Below are 25,995 nucleotides of genomic sequence, written 5' to 3' on the forward strand. Positions count from 1 at the left end.
GTATGCACATGATATTCATATATGTATGTATGCACATGGTGTATGTATGTGAATGTACATACACACACAATATATGTGTATGTCTATATGTATATGTGTATATATCTTATTCAAACATTGTTGAAAGAATCCACTTGATCACATCAATAAAGAAATCCCAAAATAAAAACTCCAACAAACATTATAGCCAAATTTCAGAATTATCAGGTCAAGGGAAAAATATTATAAGTGGCCAGAACGAAACAATGCAAATATCAGGGAGTCACAATCAGAACTACATGGGATTTGACAGCTTCAACTATAAACATTCAGAAATCATGGAACATGCTATTTCAGAAGGCAAAAGTACTAGAACTACAAATAAAAATCGATTATCCAGCAAAATTAAGCATAATACATCAAGAGGGAAATGATCATTCAATGAAATAGGCTTTTGAAGAAAAGACCAAAACACTAAACCAGAAATTTGATTTCCAATGTCAAGACTTAAGACAAGCATAAACAGTTAAGAGGGAAATAAGCCATAAAGGAACCAACAGAATTTTTTCTTATTTATCTTATTTATATCTTAATTTTTTATCTTATTTATATCTTTTATTTTTTTTAATCTTTATATTTTAATGTAGGAAGATCATACTTATAATTCTTAAAAATCATATCACTAATAATACAGCTAGAAGGAATATACACAGATAAATGGTATGGATTTCAGATGAATTTGAGAGAATTAAATAAATTTAAAGGATGAGAAAGAGGAGCATACTGTGTAGAAGGAAAGAAAAGGCAGAATAGCATAAATTATTTCACATGAAAAAGTGTAGAAGGTCTATTGCAGTGGAGGGAAAAAAAGAGGATAGGCTTTTTCTTAGTATTGGATCAAAAAGGGAATATACACAATCAGTTCAATGTAGAAATCTATTTTACATAACAGAGAAGAAGTAGGGAAGGAGATTAAATAAAGGTGGGAACTGACAGAAGAGAGAGCAAATTAGGGGAGGTGGTAGACAGAAGCAAAACACTGTAAAGAGGGAAAGGGTGAAAAGAGAGAAAGAACAACTAGAGAAAGACTAGGATGGAGGGAAATATGCAGGTAGTAATCATAATTGTGAATGTGAATAGATGAACTCTCCCATAAAACAGAAGCAGTTAGCAGACTGAATTAAAAACCAGAAAACTGCAATATGTTGTTTACAAGAAACACACTTGAAGCAAAAGAGACATACACAGAGTAAAGATGAGGGGTAAGAGTATAATCTTTTATGCTTTAGCTGAAGCAAAAAAAAGTAGGATTAGTAATCTTAATTTCCAACAAAATAAAAGCAAAAACATACCTAATTAAGACAACTGAGGAAGGAAACAGTATCTTGCTAAAAGATAACATAGACAATGAAGCAATATCAATACTAAACATATATATATATATATACCAAGTGATATAGCATGCAGATTCTTTTTTAAAAGAAGTTAAGTGAGTTACAGGAAAGAAATAGACAGCAAAACTATTCTAGTGAAAGACCTCAAATGTCCTCTCTCAGAACTTGGGAAATCCAACCAAAAAATAAACAAACAAAAAAAAAAAAAAAAAAAAGAAAGAAAGAAATTAAGGGGGTAAATAGAATATTAGACACCATAAACAAATTAGAAGAGGAAGGAATTGTCTTTCTATGGAAAAGGAAAAAGTAATGAACAAACAAGAGATAGAAAGCATTACAAAATGCAAAATAGATAATTTAGATTATATTAAAATAAAAGGCATTTTTACAAAATAAACCAATACAACCTAGATTAAAGGGAAGCAGAAAGGTGGAAAACAATCTTTACAAGAATCTCCAAGGCCTTATTTTTCAAATATATTGAAAAGTGATTCAAATTTATAAGGATACAAGCTGTTCTCCAGTTGACAAATGATCAAAAAATACAAATAGGCAGTTACCAGATAAAGAAATTAAAGCCATCTGTAGGCATATGAAGAAGTGCTCCAAATCACTTTTAATTAGAGAAATGCAAATTAAAACAACTCTGTAGTACCATGTTATACTATCAGATTGACTAATATAACAAAAAAGAAAAGTGACAAATGTTGGAGAGGATATGGGTTCACCACCATACTGTTGGTAGAGTTGTAAACTGATCCAAACATTCTGGAGAGTAATTTGGAAATATGTTCAAAAGGAAACCAAAATCGTGCATACTCTTTGACCCAGCAATGCCACTACTAGATCTGTATCCCAAAGAAATCTTAAAAGAAAAAAAGGCAAAGATGCTGTATGTGCAAAAATATTTATACTAGCCCTTTTCGTGGTGGCAAAATATTGGAAATAGAGGGGATGTCCATCAATTGAGGAATGTCTGAAGAAACAGTGTTATATGAATATGATGGAATACTACTGTGCCATAAGAAATGATGAACATGTATATTTCAGAAAAACCTGGAAAGACTTGTATGAACTGGGACAAAGGAAAATGAGGCAAGGAAAATATTGTACACATTATCAGCAACATTGTATGATGATCAACTCTGATTAACTCAGTTATTCTTAACAACAATGAGCTAAGCACAAATGAACTCATGAAGAAAAATGCTCTTCTTGCATTTAAATGCAGATAAAGAGCTGATGGACTCTGAATTCAGATTGGAGCATGTTATTTTCATTTACTTTATTCTTTTACATTTTTTTCTTCTTATCTGTTTCTTCTTTTACAACTGTGATTAACATGGAAATTTTTTTTAACACAATAGCACATTCTAAACTAAATCAAAATGCCTATTGCCTTCAGAAGAAGGAAAAAGATAAAAGGGAAAGAGAAAAAATTGGAACTCATAAACTTGTAAAAATGAATGCTAAAAAATTTATTGATATATAACTGGAGGGGAAAAATGTCATTTTTAAAAAGGGGAGTAAAGTGATGGGACTGGCAATCATTGACATTAATATATTGGAAGATAATTTATGCTCCCCTATGGAAAGCTGTGTTGTCTTGGCTTAAGCTTGAGACTTATAAAAACCACAACACTTAAGTACCTTGGAGGGAGTAATGTAATTATCCAGTGTGCAGTCTGGAGATTCCAAAAGGTCAGGGAAACAGTTCCCATGGCACTATTTCAGATACAATTATAGACTTGTTTTGTTTTAACATCTATGCCAGGATTTTTATATCCAAAAATGTTACTACCTTCAAAATTGACAACTTGGGTCAGAAGTAATTAATTTAGGGTCTGGAAACTTAATGACACACAGAGAGAGACAGATAGAAAGACAGGCAAGCAGAGACACACAGAGACTCAGAAAGACAGAGACACAAAGGGAGACAGAAAGAGATGGAGAAAAATGAGAAAGAGATAAAGAGGGGGGGGGAAAGAATAGGAGGGAGGAGAAGAAAGGAGAGGAAAAAGGAGAGAAGAGAAGAAAGGAGAAGAGAAGAGAAGAGAAAGAAGAGAAGAGAAGAGAAGAGAAGAGAAGAGAAGAGAAGAGAAAGAAGAGAAGAGAAGAAAAGAGAAGAGAAGAGAAAGAGAAAGTGAGAGGAGAAAAGAGAGGAGAGGAAAAGAAAGGAGAGGAGAGGAGAGGGAAAAGGATGGATAGATAAATAATAGATTAGATAATTAAATAATGGCTTGATACATTAGATGTCAGATATAGATAGATTAAATGGTACATAGATGATAGATGTATAAATCTATGTCAGATATGTAGATAGATATAGATAACTGTAATTCAATTTATTTCTTTTGTGATCCTGGGTGTTTTATTTTATGCATTCACAAACATTATTCTGGGAACAGGCTTCACCAGACTGTCAAAGTGGTCCATGAAATAAAGGTATTATGATTTCAACAATTTCGCCATTGCTCAACACATTTTTGAAACTCCTATTTGGGAATTTTCTTCAAAGACAAGATAAAATAATAAATTGCTAGATTTCAGAATATGACTTAATATGCTGGCTCTGCCACTTATATGACCACTATTTCCTTTTCTGTGCTTCAATGGCAGACACATATTAAGCATCTAATAAATACTAATAAATAATGTCACATTTAGAGAGAACTTTAAGTTTTGTGACATTATGTCATTGATTTGTCAACTAATTGGAATGTAAGTCCTTAGAGACAGAAACATTTTTTTTGTCTCTAACACTTAGAGTCATGTGCTAGCATATGACAAGCACTTAATATGTTATTGCTGACTTAATTTTTATTCATACATCATCAATTCCTTTATTCAGCTTTCTACTACAAAAAATGAGGAAATTGAAATGTTATTTCTAAAATAATTCTACCTGTAACTTCAATAATTCTATGTAAATTTTTCATAAATTCTATGTAAATCAATTCTACATAAAAACAGTTTTGCCTTCTATATAAGAAAGGGAGGAAATAAATGAATTGTCTTGGCCTTCATAGCACATCCAAAGCAACATTCTGTAACCTAAATCTTGTAATTCAACTTTTTCATGGGAGACACATCTACTCTGATCATCCAGTGGTCTCTGCCTCATGCCTGTCAGATAAACAAAGTAAATTATATTTAACTTAAATGTGGAAATCACATTTGCATTTTAATTACAATAACACATTTTCACATAATCCAGGTGTAGAACTTCAATTTATTCTGTGCATCAGCAGTTTTTTTTTATTAGTTATTAACTCACAAAAATTTTTGAAGGTCCTACTTTATTTTGATATGAAGTAAGTATAAACATTACTAGAGCAGAATTTTGAAAAATAATATATGTTTCTCTATGTAATGAATGCTAATGAAACATATTAAACACTCTGGCACTACCTCTCAATCTGGACTACATTTTTTTAAAGTATATCAAAACTGGGACATACCAAATGAATCCTATCTTGTCAACTCTTTTGACCAAAGGCTAATGATATCATGGTAAGGAAATATTGTTCCCTTTCCCCCACAAAGAAAACTACAAAATCACTTCTTTTTAAAGAAAAACTAGGATGGAGGGAAATATACAGGTAGTAATCATAATTGTGAGTGTGAATGGGAATAATGTAGGAATACAAGAAATGGGAATAAAAATTTCAAAGACCTTTAAAATTCAAATGCCTGAATCAGATTAAAATCTTGAAAATCTCCTTTGAGCTCATACTCCCAATTCTCATAGATAGAGAGTAGTGCAAGAAGGTGGCCAACCACTTCTTTCCTCAAAGTTCTAGAGCTAACCATGAAAGTTATTTTTTCGAGTGATCCTAAGCTCCTTTTAGTGAGTTTCAATTTCTTCATTTTTTTAAAAATAGGTATTTACTAAAGACAATTGAAATGGATAATTGTTCCAGAAAGTCTACAAGTCTAGGGCACAATGTTTCCAAATACACCCAGCATCCATTTACAGACAGTACAGACTTAGAGAGCATATGTAGCCAAAGGGTAATACATAGCTCATAATTAACAGAATGATTTCCCTTCCCTTTGTAGTGTATTCATGAAGTTTATCTGACATGTAACTTTCTCCTGGACTATGAAGGTTGGACCCTTTATAAAGTTTATAAATTGGACTTCTTTCCACAGGAAAAAAAAAAAAAAACATGCTTCCTAAAGCTTCTTTTCCTTTCTGTGTCTAGTCTCTTTCAGATTCTACTGTGTGCATTCCTTGTTTTTAATCAATAAAGAGAGGGGGACTGAGTGTTTATTTCCTTCTCCTTATTTCCTTCTTTGGAACAGACACAAAAAGTTAGCTTTCTCAAGATATTTTCTAAACTTGGTTTCCAAAACAATACTAGAATATTATTTCTGGAATTTTCTACTGAATTCCTTCAGTTAATCCAAATTTATGTTACATGATTATCTATATTGTTTCACTCAATATCTCAAACATATTTCACTCCTTGCAAATCAAATAATCACATCTAATTTATGTCTTTGATTGATTCTGTAATTCAACCAAAAGGTGTCTCACCTGATAAAGGTATTGGGGTGTAGAGCATCTTGTAAGTTATATTAATTGGAATCTTTAGTAGGTGGAACATTCTATAACATCTTTTTAAAGACATTTATAAAGCTTTTTTCTTAAACCGTAATGCCTTACAGAAATTTTTTTTTCTCTCTAGAGTGTCTAAAAGAACCTAGAATTTAATTGAAAATAGAATTATTAAATACCTAGTGCACTCAAAGCATTGTATTGAGTCCTGAGGATATTTAACAGTTTTGACCTCAGGGAGTTTATATTCTATCAAAAGCATTCAATTTGTACTTGGATAAGTAAATAGTCAATCTTTTATTGGTATTATTAAATATCTACTGTGTTCCAGGAACTCTGTGAAGGCCCTAATGCTATGAAGACAGTGACAAAGAAGTTCCTGCCTCTAAAGTGCTCGTATTCTTCTAAATTTCTTTTTCTAAATATTTTTGAGGGTTTTTTTTCCTTTCTTCAATCTTTTACTTGTATTTGTATGTAGTAATTGCCAGATGAATGGCATTTTCCATTTTGTATTCAAGTTGTATTTGTGGGAATTAGAATGAAATACTTGAAATGCATTAGTAATCAAAGCAGAGGTTCCCATAGAAACCATAACTCATTTTCCCCTCATGCTCAGATAGTCTCAGATCCAGATTTATTGAAGTGGATAAACACCATTCAATGTTTAACTGTCCATTATATGTACAAGCAGCATAATGGGGACTCAAGGTCTCTGGACATTGAATTTTAGCTGCCTCTTATTTGAGTATTTTTTTTCTTTTCAAACCTTAATACTAATATCAGTTAGTCCAGGCTTATTATAATTTTGCTAGTACAGTGGATATATAAGTATCATATGATGATAATTATATTTTCTGAATTTGCTATGTCAAATTTTCTAATTAACTGAATAATTACATTGCTACTTTTTTCTTTATAAAATCCCCATTTGATTCACCAAGATCTCAATTATGATAGTTATTCAGTATGGATTAGAGATAGAGATAGTTTTCCACCAAAAGCTACAAAAATTTGCACAAGAATATATTAAGTATGCTGTTACCTCTTCTTGATGCTACATATCTGCTAATTCTGCTTGATACTAAGATAAGTAAGAAATCATTCTTGTATTTTACCCAATAGACTATATAGTTCTACCCTATTTAAAATTCAACAGAAAAGAATTTCTTTTTTTTTTTTTTTGAGCCATAAAGTAACTGAGAACTTCATAGTCCAATTCTAGACACAAATTTGATTGAGATTAAGAGGGTTCCCTAGAATGGATGGTGGAAATAGGGGTAGGAGCAAAACCTGCATGGGAAAGAGATTCATCCTTTTTCTAATGGGGGGTGTTCCGCATAGTTTGTTCTTTGTCTTTTGTTCCTTTGAGGCACTATCCTATGGCATTGTCATTCATTGTCATGGTTTCAACTTCTAAGTATATATCCACAATCAGATTTCCTTCAAGTATGACTTCTCTTTCAACCTCTTGCCTGTCTTATCTCACTTTCTGCAAGATTGTAAAATCCAAATCAACATATTCAAAACATAACATAAAATTTTTCAACACCAAGTTTCTCCTCATCCCCTTAGGATCACAGAACAAAATAGGCAATGATTGTAGCAATCTAGTGTTTGAGAACCCAAAGACCCCAGCTTTTGGATAAGAATTCATTATTTGACAAAAACTGCTGGGAAAATTGGAAACTAGTATGGTAGAAACTAGGCATTGATCCACACCTAACACCGTATACCAAGATAAGGTCGAAATGGGTTCATGATCTAGACATAAGGAATGATATTATAAACAAATTAGAAAAATATACGATACTTTACCTCTCAGATCTGTGGAGGAGGAAAGAATTTGTAATGAAAGAAGAACTATAGATCACTATTGATCACAAAATAGATCATTTTGATTATATTAAGTCAAAAAGTTTTTATATAAACAAAAGTAATGCAGACAAGAGTAGAGGGGAATCAATAAACTGGGAAAACATTTTTACATCCAAAGGTTCTGATAAAGCCCTCATTTCCAAAATATATGGAGAATTAACTCAACTTTGTAAGAATTCAAGCCATTTTACAATTGATAAATAGTCAAAAGATATGGACAATTATCAGATTAAGAAACTGAAACTACTTGTAGTCATATGAAAAGGTGTTCCAAATCACCATTGATCAGAGAAATGCAAATTAAGACAACTCTGAGATACCACTACACACCTGTCAGATTGGCTAAGATGACAGGAAAAAATAATGATGAATGTTGATGTGGAAAAACAGGGACACTAATACATTGTTGGTGGAATTGTGAACAAATCCAACTATTCTGGAGAGCAATTTGGAACTATACTCAAAAAGTTATCAAACTATACATACTATTTGAGCCAGCAGTGTTTCTATTGGGATTATATTCCAAAGACATCTTAAAGGAGGAAAAGGGACCCACATATACAAAAATGTTTGTGGCAGCCTTTTTTGTAGTCCAGAAACTGGAAACTGAATGAATGCCCATCAATTGAAGGATGGCTGAATAAATTATGGCATAGGAATGTTATGAAATATTATTATTCTGTAAGAAATGACTAGCAGGATGATTTCAGAGCAGGATGATTTGAGAGACTTTCATGAACTGATATTAAGTGAAATGAGCAGAAGCAGGAGATCATTATACATGGCAACAACAAGACTATATTTTGCATTTCTTTTCTTTTTTTATTTACAAGATAAATGCATGAGTAATTTTTCAGCATTGACAATTGCATCAATTCTGATGGATGTGGCTCTCAATAAGATGATTCAAACTAATTCCAATTGTTCAGTGGTGAAGAGAGCAATCTACAACCAAAGAGTGGACCGTAGGAGCTGAGTGTGGACCATAACATAGCATTCTCATTCTGTTGTTTGCTTGCATTTTGTTTTCTTTCTCAGGTTTTTTTTTTCTTTTCTTTTCTTGATCTAATTTTTCTCATGCAACAAGATAACTGTATAAATATGTATACATATATTGGATTTAACATGTATTTTAACATATTTAACATGTATTGGACTACCTGCCTTCTATGGGATGGGGTGGGAGGAAGGAGAGGATAATTTGAAACAGAAGGCTTTGCAAAGATCAATGTTGCAAAATTACCCATTTACATGTTTTGTAAATAAAAAGCATTAATTTTAAAAATAAAGTTTTTTTAAATGTATGCACATATTGGATTTAACATATATTTTTAAATGTTTTACATATATTATATTACTTGCCATCTAGGGGAGGGATGGGAAAGGAGGGGAAATTTTGAAACACAAGATTTTGCAAGCAATGTTGAAAAATTATCCATGCATATGTTTCAAAAATAAAAAGCTTTAATTAAAAAAAAAAAAACCATGTGGCATAAAATATTTCTGGCCACAAAAGTCATCTTTCCAATTTTGAAAAGCTGAACATCAAATGGTCTTCAGCATAATTTGTAACTATCATACTCAGAGAGGAAAAATATAATTGTATATCAGTGTCATAGTTCATTATTTGTGATTTTTTTTCAATTAACAATTATGTCATATCTAACTTCCATGAACAAAAAAATAAATGGAACTATATACAACTATGGTTTCATGATAGGGCTACACTGATAAAAAGTAGTCAATAACTAATCAGATTTCTAAAGTTAGTCTCAAGAGCAGTCTAAGGAATGGAGTGGACTTACTTCACCTGGGAAAATATCAAAAATATCCAGAGAAATTTTTCACAATCCATGAAATAAACTTTATCCCCTATATTTTTAAAGGCAACTGACAAAGAATCATAACAAATAAAGTTGGAGGGGCAGCTAGGTGGCATGGTAGATAGAGCACCAGTCCTGAAGTCAGGAGGACATGAGTTCAAATTTGGTCTCAGACACTTCACACTTTCTAGCTGTGTGATCCTGGGCAAGTCACTTAACCCCAATTGCCTCAGAAAAAAAAATTTTTTTTAAATAAAGTTGGACAACTTGTCTAACACAAGGAATTGGCTTGTTATCAAAACTGAGATAGAAAAAGGGTGGGGATGGCATAAGGTATTTGGATATGTTTGGATGGGGATAGGTGGGAGTCAATATATGAAGGTATGATATTGTTACACCATTCAAAAGTAAAGCTCTGCCTTTCTAGAAATGTATAAAAACTCAAAAAAGAAGCAATGGGTAGATAGTAAGAACTACACAGATTTGAAGAGAATCCTCAAGGATCCTTTTCAAGGGAAATTCCAGCTTGAGTTCTGACTAAACTTTCAGTTCAGCTCCAACTCAACTCATTCACTTTATTACAAATAACTTCTTATTCCCCTTACTAGGACCAATCATAAACAAAACTATAAATCGTTTTTTGTTTTCTGGTTTTTCTTGTACAACTTTCCCAAACTACATTTCTAGACCATGGTGTCAATGAGCTGACCTAATAAACTGATCACCATGAATTAAGTATTGAGGGGGATGGTGGGGAAAGAAGCATTTCTAGAAAATAGATTTTCTTTTTAATTGTGGGATTTTGGAGATTAAGGCAATCTTTCTGTCTCTCAACAACAAGAATGACATAGTTTTTGTTCATAGCACTCTGAGGCAACAATTATAATGGATACAAGGGATCTATCTTCTTTCTTGTTGCCTCAGAGTGCTATGACCAAAAAATATCTTCCTCTTACCTCTCAAATAATTCTCATCCAAATCATTCTCCCAACTGCTGCTATCAAAAACAAAGAAACCAACCTTATGGACTGTTAGTTTCTACATTTTCCAGGAAAAGCCAATTCTGTTCAATTTAGTATTAAAGTCCTCCAACTTAATGGGACAACATATTCAAAACATGATGAAACAAAGAAAACATTTTAAAAGAACATCACATTTTGATTAAACAAAAAATTTCTATTGAAGTAGTTTTTGCCTTACTATGGAAAAAGCCTTTTCCTGAATCAAAAATGTGTCACAATAGAAATACATTTGGCGGGATATAGAACCATTCTACTATATCAAAGAGGAAAGGATCTGTGGTTAGAAAAGATAATTGTGAAGATTGTGCCTTAATGTGTTGACATCTCAAATAACTACTTTCATTTTGCTTTTGAATCTCTTTATTAGAATGAGTTAAGATATAAATGTGGACCCAAGGAACAGCTTGCAATTATAAATTAAGTTTATTTTCATTTCACTATTTCTTGGGGGATTATTTTCAATTGACTTTTTATCACTCCTACTTAAGGATAGCTCCAAAAACGTTGCTATATTATGTAACATCATGTGTTAGAAGGTTTTCAGCAAATGTTCCACTGGCTCCCATTAGTCAATTCCTCTCTCCATACAATTGCCCTGTGTAAGCTTCTGCTTGATATTGCCAACACTACTTCTTGCTAAACTTGTCCTTTTAGCAAGTCAGTATTTCCTGCTATCAATTCAATAATTCTGGACATGCTAGTTCAAATACTTTAAAATAACCCAAATCTTTTTTACCTTTCCCTCTGCCTTGCAATTTCCAGAGATAAGGCACAGCCTTTATCCACATCTTACATTTTGGATTATGTGTTGCTAAGACCTTCTTGAACTTATCACAGTGAGATCTATGAAAATTTATAGAAAGAAATACTAGTTATCCTCTCTGGCAACTACATTTCACAGTAGAGCCTTGCTTGTGCCTGATCCCTAAGAACAAACTGTGCACTCAAAGAATACTCTCTGGTCTCCTGCAATTCCATCCAATTGTCCTGCCTACTCACTGGGTCACTTTTTGCTAGTCTCCTCTGCATGTCCTTTCTAGCTACATATATCTGCCTAATGCCCTGGGACATTTCCAACCCTATTTTGAACCGCTATTGATAATGACCTGATGTAATTCCTCAATAAACTCTAAGTTATCAATGATATCTTAATTGCTCAATCTAATGGCCCTTTCTCAATCCTCATGCTCTCAGCAGCCTTTGATACTATCAATCACCTTCTTTTTCATACATTCCCTTTTTTATAGTTTTAAGTGATCTTGTCTTTCCTGGTTCTCCTTCTATCTGTCTGACTAGTCTTCAGTTTTTCTTGGCGGAATCTTCATACAGATCAAACTTGCTAATAATGGTTATTCAGAACTCTATTCAGGAGCCTCATCTCATCTCTATTAAATTTTATTCAACTCTTCATAATCTCATAAACTCCATACATTTAATAATAAGTTCTATGTTGATGATTCTTTTTGTTAAAAATATATTATTTTTCCCAATTGCATGTAAAAACAATTTTCAAAATTCATTTTTTTTAATTTTGAGTGCCAAATTCTCTCTCTCATTTCCTTTTGTTCTCCCTTCCTGAGATAAGTAATTTGATATAGCTTATGAGTGTGCAATCACACAAACATATTTCCATTTTAGTTGTTTTGTGAAAGAAAACAGATGTAAAAATGAAAAAAGAAGGAAATGAAAATAGCATGCTTTGATCTGCATTCTGTCTCTAGCTCATGAGTTCTCTGGAATTGTCTTGGATCAATTGTCTTCCTAAGGATCGCTATTGCTTTTACTATGTACAGTGTTCTCCTAGTTCTTTTTTGACATGTTTAAAATTTATATTTTAATAAATCTTTGAACTTTTCAATGTGGGTTTGTTTTCTCCATGGATACAGACCACAATCTTATATTTTCATCTTTTCCAATTTTTGTCCACATTCTTCCATAGAACCTTCACATAGAATCCACCCAGGGAGAAATTCCTGAAAGTCTCCAAGGAAGCAAGTTGGAAATAAAGAAAATGTTGAGTAGATAGATTCCTGCTATGTGGATGCCTCCTAAATTTTTTCACCTTCTTTCCAAATTTCTTTTTTTTAATAACTTTTTATTGACAGAACCCATGCCAGGGTAATTTTTTACAACATTATCCCTTGCACTCACTTCTGTTCTGATTTTTCCCCTCCCTCCGTCCACCCCCTCCCCCAGATGGCAAGCAGTTCTAAACATGTTAAATATGTCACAATATATCCTAGATACAATATATGTGTGCAGAACTGAACAGTTCTCTTGTTGCCCAGGGAGAATTGGATTCAGAAGGTAGAAATAACCCAGGAAGAAAAACAAAAATGCAAACAGTTTATATTCATTTCCCAGTGTTCTTTCTTTGGGTGTAGCTGCTTCTGTCCATCATTGATCAATTGAAACTGAGTTAGATCTCTTTGTCAAAGAAATCCACTTCCATCAGAATACATCCTCATATAGTATTGTTGTTGAAGTATAGAATGATCTCCTGGTTCTGCTTATTTCACTCAGCATCAGTTCATGTAAGTCTCTCCAAGCCTCTCTGTATTCATCCTGCTGGTCATTTCTTACAGAACAATAATATTCCATAACATTCATATACCACAATTTACCCAATCATTCTCCAATTGATGGGCATCCATTCATTTTCCAGTTTCTAGCCACTACAAATTACAAACAGGGCTGCCACAAACATTTTGGCACATATAGGTCCTTTTCCCTTCTTTAGTAGCTTTTTGGGGTATAAGCCCAGTAGTAGCACTGCTAGATCAAAAGGTATGCACAGTTTGATAACTTTTTGGGCATAATTCCAGATTGCTCTCCAGAATGGTTGGATTCGTTCACAACTCCACCAACAGTGCATCAGTGTCCCAGGTTTCCCACATCCCCTCCAACATTCATCATTATTTTTTTCCTGTCATCTTAGCCAATCTGACAGGTGTGTAGTGGTATCTCAGAATTGTCTTAATTTGCATTTCTCTGATCAATAGTGATTTGGAATACTCTTTCATATGAGTGGAAATGGTTTTAATTCCATCATCTGAAAATTGTCTATTCATATCTTTTGGCCATTTATCAATTGGAGAATGGCTTGATTTCTTATAAATTAGAGTCAATTCTCTTTATATTTTGGAAATGAAGCCTTTATCAGAACTTTTAACTGTGAAGATGTTTTCTCAGTTTGTTGCTTCCCTTCTAATCTCGTTTGCATTAGTTTTGTTTGTACAAAGGCTTTTTAATTTGATGTAATCAAAATTTTCTATTTTGTGCTCAATAATGGTCTCTAGTTCATCTTTGGTCACAAATTTCTTCCTCCTCCACAAGTCTGAGAGATAAACGATCCTATATTTTTCTAGTCTATTTATAATCTCATTCTTTATGCTTAAATCATGGACTCATTTTGATCTTATCTTGGTATATGGTGTTAAGTGTGGGTCCATGCCTAATTTCTGCCATACTAGTTTCCAGTTATCCCAGCAGTTTTTGTCAAATAATGAATTCTTATCCCAAAAGTTAGGATTTTGGGGTTTGTCAAACACTAGATTGCTATAGTTGACTATTTTGTCTTGTGAACCTAACCTATTCCACTGATCAACTAATCTATTTCTTAGCCAATACCAAATGTTCTCCTAGTTCTTATGCTGATTATTCTCAAATCTATTTACCCAGTCCTAACTTCTCTCCTGACTTTCAGTATTGCCTCCCCAACTGCCTACAAGATATTTAGTATCCATATCTAGAAAACATCTCAAACTCAACATGTACAAATACTTTGTATCTTTTATACCAAATTCTCTCCACTTTGTGACTTTCCTATGGGTATCATAGCATGATACTTCTTCCCAGGTACCAAGACTCATAGCTTACTCTCAACTTTCTCTCACTACTGATAACCAACATGTTGTCAAGTCTTAATCATTTTGCCTTCATAACATCTCTTATATACATATCCTTCTCTCTTTCCTCTGTGGTCCTCATGATCACATGTCTAGACTATTGTAATAACTCAAATATCCTCCCACTTTTGTCCATCTGCCACTCAGGTGCCTAGTGATATAGTAGACCATATCACCACATCAACCATTTTTCAAGAAATTTCTATAGTTCATTACATCAAGAATCAAATACAAATCCTTTTATTTGCATTTTAAACTCCTTTCATAATCTACTTCATTTTTAAGTATTTTATGACTTATATGTCCCCACATCCCATATTTATTCCATGAACCAGTGACATTGGCCTGTCTGCTTTCCTTGAATAAAACATCTTTCTCTGACAGTGATTTTTTTCTACCTATCTGCCATGCCTTTTACTCTCTTCCTCTTCATCTAAACCTCCCTGTTTTCTTCAGGCATTAGCCAATTCTCTTCAGCAAAAATCTTTCCCATTTCTCCTTAATCTTAATGCCTATTCTCTGAAAGTTCCTATATATTCTGTAAATATTTTGTATAAGCATGTTTTCTTTGCATGTTGTCTCCCTCTTAGACTGCAAGTTTCAGGAGAACAGTTTTTTTTTTCCTTTTTCTTTTTATCATCATCAGTATAGTACATAGCATGTGTAGATAATTACTAAATACTTGTTCATTTGATATGACAAGTTAGTAGGTGTCAGGGTCATAATGGGAGTTAAAAGGGAAAATGGAAAGGTGAGTGTGCCTCTATTTTTTCCCTCAGATCAGTGGAAGTTCTCATCCTAACTCAGTTGTGGGCTAGAAATCTTCATTAAGAAGGGTAATTTTGGAAGTCTTAGGTGAATCTAAGTAGTTTTTGGTTTTGTCTGCAAAATAGGGCAGGACTCAAAAGTCAACTGCCCATTAGTTGAGAATATTTTGTCATGCCTCAGGAATGTGACCTAAGCAGTCTGACTCAATAAAAGACTAATAACCACGGCCTAAAGCATCATTAACTTAGGCAATAGTAAGAAACAAAGATAAGGCAGTTTTAGTGGAGAGCAATGTCAGGATGACAGACAGCTTAGGTAGAGAAGAATAATAGATGGCAAAAATGTAACAGATGATGCCTGCAAATATAAGAATGAGTAGCTACATCAAGTGAGTTCAAGGACCAGATCAAGGAGCTGGGATCCATTAAGACTCAGAGATCATCATTTCTAAGAGATAAGAGTCATGAGAACTCAGTCCAGAGAGATTTCCTCATCTGGGATATGACAGGTAACATTGAATCCAAAACCTTCTTAAACTCAGGAAATGAATTTTCCACATATTTATTCATTTCCTCACAAGTTGATGGACTTGGAGAATTGACTTGAGGATGAGAATCAAGCCCCACTTTACATGTTGTTATTTCTTTCTTTTTTTTTTTTTTTTTTTTTTGCTGAGGCAATTGGGGCTAAGTGACTTGCCCAGGGTCACACAGCTAGGAAGTGTTAAGTGTCTGAAATCAGATTTGAAATCAGGTCCTTCTGAATTCAGGGCTGGTATTCTATCTACTATGCCACTTAGCAGTCCCTATTTCACTCTTTTGATGATTTTTATTGTTTGATTTATTTTCTGAGAATAAAGTAAACACTGGGTGGGAGCTCAAACAATGCCTCTCCCCCAAATTGGTCAAAATATGATTCCAATTGAGAAAGATTCTCCATATATATAAGATTTTAAGAGCACAATTCAATGTACAAGCTGTCATGACTAAATATCTATGAAGCATAGTATCTATGGTGATTATATTAATATCATTTAGTTCCATAATATACCATGAATTTATTATAATTTTAATAGTCCACATTTGTATTCCTTGTTATTCCTAATAATTGTGACATACTTAATGCAAATCATTGAGCTAAGTACCATGAAAGAACCAAGAGAAATCTGAAAAATGGCCCTTTTTCTAAATGAGGTTATTTAATTTGATGTGACATTGTTAGACAAATATTCTGATTATGTCTTTCTGAAGTGAGATTTGGTGAAATTATTAAGATTAACAATCATCACTCAATTCAAAAAGAAAAATTGTTTTGATCCTCTTATACATATAAAATTTAATAGGATATTATTTACTAATTGGAAAAAGTTTAATGAGACAAAGTTGAGTGATACAAAGAATTTATCTTCACAGCGGTCATGTTGCAACTATCAATAAGAAAGAGCATGTAAGGATTAGTTGGGCAACTCATTTGATCTACAGTCTGCCTTCTAATCTACTTCTCTCTTTTTTTTGTAAATTTATTTATTTTTAATACACATTGCTTTATGAACCATATAGGGAGGGAAAAATCAAAGCAAAAGAGAATAAATCTAGGAGGAAAAAAAACAGAAAAAAGAAGTGAGCATAGCATGTTTTGATTTACATTCGGTTTCATTTCTCTTTCTGCATCTATTGAGATAATCATATGATTTCTGTTAATTTTGTTATTGATATGATCAATTATATTAATAGTTTTCCTGATATTAAAATAGCCCTGCATTGCTGTTGTAAATCTCACTTGGTCATAGTACATTACCCTGCTGATAAGTTGCTGTAATTTCTTTGCTAATATTTTATTTAAAATGTTAGCATCAATATTCATTAGGGAGGTTGGTCTGCAGTTTTCTTTCTCTGTTTTGGCTCTTCCTGGTTTAGGTATTTGTGTTACCAAAGTAATTTGACAGGATTCCTTCTTTAGCTATTTTCCCAAATAGTTTACATAGTATTGGAATTAAATGTTCTTTAAATGTTTTGGTAGAATTCACTTGTGAATCCATCTGGCTCTGGAGATTTTTTCATATGGATTTCACTAAAGGTTTATTCAATTTCTTTTTCTAAAATGGGACTGTTTAAGTAATTTATTTCCTTTTCTGTTAATCTGGGAAACTGAATATTTTTGCAAATATTTGTTTTGGTTAGATAGTAAAATTTGCTGCCATACAATTGGATAAATAGCCCCTTTAACTTTTTTTTTCATTAGTGATAAGTTTAATATAAAATAAAATATATTAAGAACCTTTTTTTTTCTTTTGTCTGTTTCTTTTGTTACAAGATAACTAAAATGTAAACATGGTTTATATGATTGCATATATCTATATCAAATTGCTAAATGTTATGAGTGAGGGAAAATCTGGAACTCAGAATTTTGTAAATGAATGTTAAAATTATCTTTACATGCAATTAGAAACAATAAAATACTGTTTACAAAAAATAAATTTAATTCCTCTTAATTCCCCTTCTACATCTTGTGACCTAATCAGATTGCCTATCCCTAGTTCTAGTTCTGAATTCTTCTGGAATTTCTCATATTGTTTGAATCTTTCATTTCTAGATTTGTTGTTAAATAAACAACTTTTAAGTTTATTATTACTTGTATTCATGAAATAGTGATATCTACTTATCTTCTGAGTGATAAGTAATAATAACAATTCATATTTATGTAGCTTTTTAAGATTTGAAAACACTTTATTGTGAGACCACTATCTCTATTTTACAGATAGGTTACATGAGTTGCCCAGAATCACACAGCTAAGAAGTAGGGGAATCAAATCCAGGTTCTGATGCCAACTCCAGGACTCTCTCCTCTATTATTCTGCTTCTCTCAAGTGCTGTCTCTTCTAGGACTATGATATATCAGTTTATGATGGTTCTGTTTACTAACACAGACACTAGAGCAAAAGCAGAGTGGGTGAAATAGTACATTAGTTGTGATGAGGTGGGTGTGAGTGAGAAAGATAGACATGCAGAGTTGAAAAAAAAAAAAAGCATCCAGAAAATCTACTTTACTACAATGGCAAAGAGATTTTAAATCTGTGTACTATGATGCAGATACAGCTCTAATTTTGCTCATAATTTATATACAGGATGCACAAAATTATTAATTCTTTTTAAAGCAATAATAGTTTATGTAAGCTAAGTAACTTTAAGTTACATAGTTTAAACCAGCACTAAGATTTCTGGAACACTATGTATCTATAGCATAATATAATACACTATATGGTTGGTTACTGTCCTTCATTCTAAATGGGAACTAAAATGACATCACTATGTTGGAATCAAAATACAACATATCTGACTGTGGCTAATCAGACCTACAAGAGCATGGAAGGCTCTATCCGCAGGACAAATAGTCCATATGAACATTTGGAGTGGAGATAACTATCATTTTATGCATTTCATGTTTCCTTTAAGCTAATGAAACTGTTTGCTCATAAACCACATTTGCTCATATCCATATTCAAGAAGGCATAGACCACAGTGCCTTCTTGAATGTGGATACTTCATGTTGGGCAGTTTTTTGCCAGCATCTTCTGTGTCACACAATTCCAAACTTCTTTAGAGAGACCTTAATAATATCTTTGTAATCTCTTCTTCTAACCACCATGTTGAGTGACTTCTTTGCAAAGGTTGTCATAAGTCTTTCAGGCAAATACATGTTTGGCAATAAAACAATGTGGCTAACCCATGAGTTGGGCTTTCTGCAGCAGAATTTCAATGATTGGTAGTTTAGCTTAAGAAAGGACCTCAGCACCCAGGTGACATTCAGAATCTTCCTAAGATAATTCAAATGGAAATGACAAAGTTTTCTGGCATGACCCTGATAGACTGTATATGTTTCACAGGCATACAGCAATGAAATCAGCACAATAGCCAGTCTAATAGCTCTTCTTCCCCCCACTTTCCTTTGTTGCCTCCTAAATGTGGTTAACTCTGGCAAAGCATGCATCAGCCTCATACTGGCAAGGTAGGTGAACTTATCCACAATATTCAAAATTTCTCCATCAGCTATAATCAATAGTTCTATTTATGGATGGTGTGAAGCTGGCTGCTGTATAACCTGTGTTTTCTTGGTGCTAATTTTTAAAGTAATATCAGCACATGCAGAAAAGAATTGAGGCATATTTTGTTGCATCTTTGCTTCAGAGCTTGCATTGAGTGCACAATCATCTGTGAACAACAACAACAACAAAAAAAAAAAAAAAAAAAAAAACATACAACACTCTCCCTTCACTTTAGTCTTTGCTTATAGCCTTTTCAAGCCAAATAATTTACCACTACTGTGGTGGTTCTGAAAACATTATGCTAAAAAGCATGGGAGCAAGCACACAGACTTGCTTCATTTCTCTGATGACCAGGAAAGTTCCAGAACATCTTTCATTACCCAGAAATAAGCAAACATGCTATCATGAAACTAACAGAAAATGCTGATGAACTTCTCTAGGCAATCAAATTTTGACATAATTTTCCATAAGCCCTCATGATCAACAATATTAAAGACTTTGGTCAGATCAAAGGACATTGTATACAGAACTCATTTCTGTTCCTTGCATTTCTAGTGGAATTGTTAGGCAGCAAGTATTACATTAACCATTCCTTGGCCATTTCTGGAAAAAACACTGGCTTTCAGATATATGACCATCTTCCAGGTGAACAATCAGCCTATTAATTAGGTCTTTGGAAAGAATTTTGCCAGCAAAAAGTAAGAGATATACCCACACACACTCTTAATTGTCACAGGAATCAGCACTAGGCCTAATGGCATTTAAAACTTCCTCTTAATTGGAAATTCAGCAAGACAGGGATTGAATTCAACCCAAAATACATGGTCAATAGCTTTAGCATGGATAGATGATGATCTGTTAGGAACACTATGGAAGTGTTCAGTTCATTTCTTCAAGATCATGCAATCAATGTGGCTCCATCAACACTAAAGAGGTGAGATGTGCCATAGAGCTTGGTTCACAAACAGCCTTCAGGAAATCATAAATGTGCTTTGTATTATTACTACAAGAGTAAAAATGAATTTCATCTGCCTTCTTACTGAGCCAGGAATCCTACATTTCTCTAAGTTTCATTTGTACTTCTGATGGAGTTAAATGCTGCCTTTTTAGAGATAGATGAACTATCTTACTGGTAAACCCTATGGAATTCTTGCTTTTGATTTAGCAACTTTTGAATTTCTCTATCGTTTTTGTTAAATCAATCTTGATGTTTGTGAATGTTGCCTCCCAGGTGAGTAAATGCAGTGCCATACACCAAATCTCTGTTGCCAACCATGTGTTGGCTCAGTTTTCACTCCAAATTAGCAGTGAATTATTCAACTTGAAGAAGCATTCTAATCGGACATTAAGTCTTCCAATAATTATCTTGCTTTAGGGCAGCTGCTTTTGTTGAATGTGAACATATAGTTTGAAGAGGATAAATTTGTGGTCAGTTAAGCCACTAATTAGTTTTGTCACTCTCACAACCTCCCTGTCTCTTCCTTACAATGATATAATGTATTAAATGTCAATATTGTTGCAAGAGAGTATCCATGAAGTTTAACTTCATTTAGGTAAGTGAAAGACTGTGTTGGTGATTTGTAATACTAAGTGATCATTGATATTGCTCTTTCAAACACATTACTGCCAAGAACTCTCTGACATGTCTGGTAATGTGTACCTACACTTACATTAAAGTCATCCAGAATCATGTTTGTCCTTTTTTGGCACATTGATGATGAGGGTCTCCAAGTCTTCATGAAATTTTTCTTTAAGTTCTTCAGAGTTCCTCATAGCAGGAATCTAAGACTGATGATGATGGTGTGACACATTCTTGAAAGTGGTGATCACATTGTCATGAACTTGTTTTTTCACTTCTTTTGGTGGGCCTACAAGCTTGTTGATCAAATTAAGTTTTCCTGCAAAATGTACATTAGCTTTACAATGCTCCCCTTCACTGAAGCTACTCTAGAAAATACTGTACCCAGCTCTGACTTCAGCAATCTAGCTTTTATTTGCCAGCCTTGCATCACTCAAGCCTGTTATTTGGCTTCTATACTTGAGTTCTCTTGCAACAAGAACTGTTCCTCTCTCAGGTCTACTGTATTTCATCCTGTCCAGAAATGTGTCCATGTTCCCTATATCAATAATGAGTGGAATCATCTTTGCAGAAGTTTTTATATTTATGTGTATATGTGTTTCAATCTCAGTGTGGGATCCCTACCTGCCATGCATAGTACGCGGGCCAGAATTGGGTAAAACAGAGAAAAAATAAAAACTTAGGGCTCCTTTTCTATTCCTTCCTCATTTCAAAAAGTGAACAGTCCTTAAGAGTGCTCAGACCCAGGCAGCTACTGAATCCGATTTCTACTTCTAGTGAGAAGACAACCTTATGACCTAAAACTTCCATGTGCAAAATTGTGAATATAACATCCACCATATACTGCTGCTTCATCACTTTCTTACTTGTTGCCACCCAATGCTGAGATAGATTTTTAAAAAGGTAAAATGGCATGGGAGATTTTTTTTTGATTCATGCATAAATTAATAAGTAAGGCAGAGTTGTGCAAAGTTGTCAGCCTCAATCTTTCTCCTCCTGAGTAATCAAAGTTCAATGGGAAGATAAAGTCAAGATGACTGATGATAGCTCAGTATATAATGGTCCAACCAAGTCCAAACATTTCCAACCAAGCTTTAAGTTTTCTACCATGCCTGCCTGCTTCAGTGGCCTTTATAGATATTGGAATAAGTTATTCTCATCCACCCATTCCACCAGCAGAAATCTTCACATGCTTGGGGTAAATACCTCCCTTAACTCACCAAAGAATTTAAGACTCTTCAGTTACCCTCAACCTGATTTAACCTGTCTGCCAAAATAATTCACCAGGGTATGGGCATTGTGCCTGCGACAGCTTCTTGGAGTCATAGGAAAGAGTTGGGTGAATCAGGTGAAGATCAGTGATAGAAACCAATACCCATAGTAGAAGCACTAATCTTTTCTGAATACCTCAAACCTCAAAATATACCTCAAAACTACACCTCAAAACATAACATAATATATAATACAATAAAACCTAACATGACATGATATGACATAACAGCATAATATAACATGATATAATGATATGATTGATGTAATGTAGCATAACAAAATAAACATAGCATTATGATATATTAAGTGCACAGAGACTAGAGACAGAGACAGAAAAACTATGCAAAGAGCTAACACTCATTCTTTGACAAAGTCTGTGTGAAATGGATCAAATCTTAAACAATAGACTTAGGACTCCTATGTATAATGTAACAGTAACTTCAAAGCTATATAGTATAGAAGAAAAAGAAATGGACAGAATCAAAGGATCTTATTAGCCATGTCACTAGGAATAGCCTAAATATTAGAAGTATCAATTAGCCCATCCACAAAATGAATACTTATTTTGTCTGTACCAGAGATTTATTATATAGCATTGTAAAGGGTTGTATAAAAAGTGCTGAGGCAATGTGATTTAGTAAACAGAGCACCAGTTGTGGATTAAAACGATATCTCTAGTATATTGTGGCTGTCTGAACCTAGTACTCAAATCTCTTTAGTACTCAAATAAACTCTTTAAGATTAAATGTTGCATAGTTGCTGCTGTGCATCATTAGAATGCATTTTTATATGAGGAATTGTTTATACCAGTGAAACAAACTCATATCTGGGTATATATACATAGGTATGTGTATATACATATATGTGCCTAGCATTGTTCCATTATAGATGTGTGTAAAATAGAATACACACAGATGTACATAGGAGATTAATGCTCAACAACCAACTATGTAGTCTCCCTTCTATCGCCTCCATATGTACATACTTGTATGAGAACAATAAGTATTTAATCAACAAATGAATGAATATTAAATAATTTTCTAAACAGAAGTTCAATGTACTTCCCCTGAATTTTATGGGCTTTGCTGTGTAGTCATGAGAAATGTCAACTACATTTTACTTATCAAAAAATATTTTCCTCTTTCTAGACTAATTCCAAAAGAATGTTCTTTGAATTTATATTATGATTATGTATTTCATATATTTTTCCCATGGAGCCTATTAAAAAATTTAAAGATCTTGGACAAAAAAATATCCTTGCAATATGGAATGCAAGGTGTTTATTACATGGAGAGTGGTCAAAAATGCTTGAATGATTGAATAAAAAGAAAAATAGTGAGAGTTTAGCCATTGATTTTCCTAACTACTCCCATCTCCATAAATAATTTCATTGCAGATAAATGGAAGTAGAGAGGAGAAAAAAGAAAAAGAAGGAATATAGAAAAAAGAAGAAAGGACTGTGGTGTGTTTTCAAGTTTTCTTAAAATATTTGATATTTGATGTATTTCCATGAATTTTTTTTAATTCCACGAAGTATAGCCAAGTTGATCAGCCCCTAATAATGGGACTAAGACAAGCACAGATAATCTAAAAACCTCATTATAGTCAATAGCTGTCTGCTAACAAATAGCAAATGATCCAGTTTGAGGAATACATCCATTTCCCTTTTCTGCCTTCAATAAAGATGCTCACAAAGGTTGCCATGGATCTCAAAATCGATTGTAAGAGAGAAAAGAAGATATTTTTAAAGACTGAATAATCCACAAATTGGACAATCAAACACTATATAATTAAGACCTGTGGGTGTTTGAATGATCACTACAGCATTATTTTTTCAAGTGCCTCTTCCATCTCTATGTTTTTCAGCACACCAGCTTCAATTTGTCAACTTGTTTTTATGCCTCATGATCTCTACTTTGAAAGAGAAGAAAGCTGTCAAAATTTACAGGCAAGGGCAGAATGAAGTCTCCTGATTTTTACAGTTACAAACTATTAGTACACAATCTTCCAACAATTCCTGCCATGACTATGCACTATACATATTGTACTATATGTTGTTTTCCATATTTTGACAGAAAGAAAATTCTAAAAACTTGGCTTGAAAAAACTAAGGTAAATAGTTCTTCTTGGCCAAAGAAATATGATTAGATAATGTCTTATTGCTACAGACTAACTGGTCCCTTAGAGGATCTAAAATATATTTATTGCCAGCAGCTGGTAGGTGGGGTAGGAGTGATGATTGGAATGAAATTTAACCTCTTCCTTCCTTTGCTATATCCAACATGCAAATGCCAGTAAGAATAGTGATCATAATAGTATCATAGATTCAGAGATGGGAAGGAATTTCGAGGCCATCTACTCTGACCCCCTGAGGCCCAAAAAAGTTAGCAATTTGTCTGAGGTTTCATGAGCAGTAAGTAATAATTTTAAAGAAAAGATGTATAGAAACAAAAAAAGAAAGAAGGAAGAAAAGAGGCAGAATACAGTTTATAGTATTTGGTGTGATATTTTATGATTGCTGAGATGATTCAAACTCTCAGCAAAATAATCCTATCATTTGTATTGCTGGTATTAGCAGTATTGATGATGGTGATGGTGGTGGCAATGTTAGGAGAAGCATTAACCTAATCAAAACTTGAATTTGTCTAAGTTTTTCACCTACTAGATTCTGGTTTGGAAAAAACCTTTACTCTTTCAAATTATTTGTCTACTCATCTGTAAAATAGTGCTAAATGCTTGAATAAAGTATCTCAAAGAATTGTTTTGAGATCAAAGGAAATACTGCTTGTAAATTATTTTAGATCCATAAACTTCTACAGTAACAGAAATTATTTGTAGGATACTTCTAATTAAAAACTACTTACACCCAAATTTAAGCAGTTTAACCTTTCTCTTTATCGATATACACATTCTATTGATTCTATATCTCCTAAAATCCTGAATCTCTAACTGCAACATCAAAGCAACATCAAACATCAAAGCATATATATATATATATAAACAACAAAAATTTTTACCAGGTAAATAGTTATTAGAAATATTTCCTTGAGGAATGATATAATTAAACAAAATGCCTTCTAGTATCCAGTCAACAAATGTTTGAACTTATATTCTGGGTACAGAAAGGATTATAGTTTATTTTTCTTTTCCTTTAGGATTCTAATTTGTATTTACTTTTCTGGATGTTTTTTCCTCTTGTGAAACTTTTTAATTTCCTTTTAAATTTTTTTCTTTTTTTCAGATTTTGATTTGCATTGCAATTAAGTTAATTCATGATTTATGTTCTCAGATTTTAGTCTTAACTAGATTCTTTTCAAGTTTAATTTCAGAGCTGTCAATAAGTTCCCTGAACAATCAGCACCACCTCTGGTCTTTAGCTGGAACTGCAAATCCAGCACAAATTGTAGTTTTTACCCCCAAAGATTTGCAGTATTCAGCATTTAGGCCAGATTTTTTGGTTTCAAAAGGGAAAAATAAGAATCTAAGCAAGGAAAAAAAAACTTTTCTAAAAGAAAACAATTCTTTCCTAAAGTACCAAGCAATAACCCTATATTTAGTACATAGGCATAAAGGAAACACTGTAGAATGTAGACTTAGAAAATCTGGATTCAGTTGTCAGCTGCATTGCTTGTGAGTGGTGTTACCACAGGCAGTACATTGCCACTTCCTGGGCTTTTGTCTTCTTTGCTGTGATGTAAGAAAATTGGAGACAATAGTCTCTATCATTCCTTCCATAATTTGAAAAGTTAATGTAAGAAAATTGGAGACA

General features: G+C 33.2%; 1 protein-coding gene across 1 annotated transcript in view; it reads left to right on the forward strand.

Annotated features, from left to right (window-relative positions):
- Positions 1–14,905: 14,905 nt before the first annotated feature.
- Positions 14,906–25,995, forward strand: part of OPRM1 (opioid receptor mu 1) — a 180,327-nt gene continuing 169,237 nt past the window's right edge. Inside the window, exon 1 of the mRNA XM_051997981.1 lies at positions 14,906–15,841. The gene's annotated coding sequence lies outside the window, so the exon portion shown is untranslated. The remainder of the gene's footprint in view (positions 15,842–25,995) is intronic.

The sequence above is a fragment of the Antechinus flavipes genome, chromosome 4 (assembly GCF_016432865.1).
Source record: "Antechinus flavipes isolate AdamAnt ecotype Samford, QLD, Australia chromosome 4, AdamAnt_v2, whole genome shotgun sequence".
Taxonomy (NCBI): domain Eukaryota; kingdom Metazoa; phylum Chordata; class Mammalia; order Dasyuromorphia; family Dasyuridae; genus Antechinus; species Antechinus flavipes.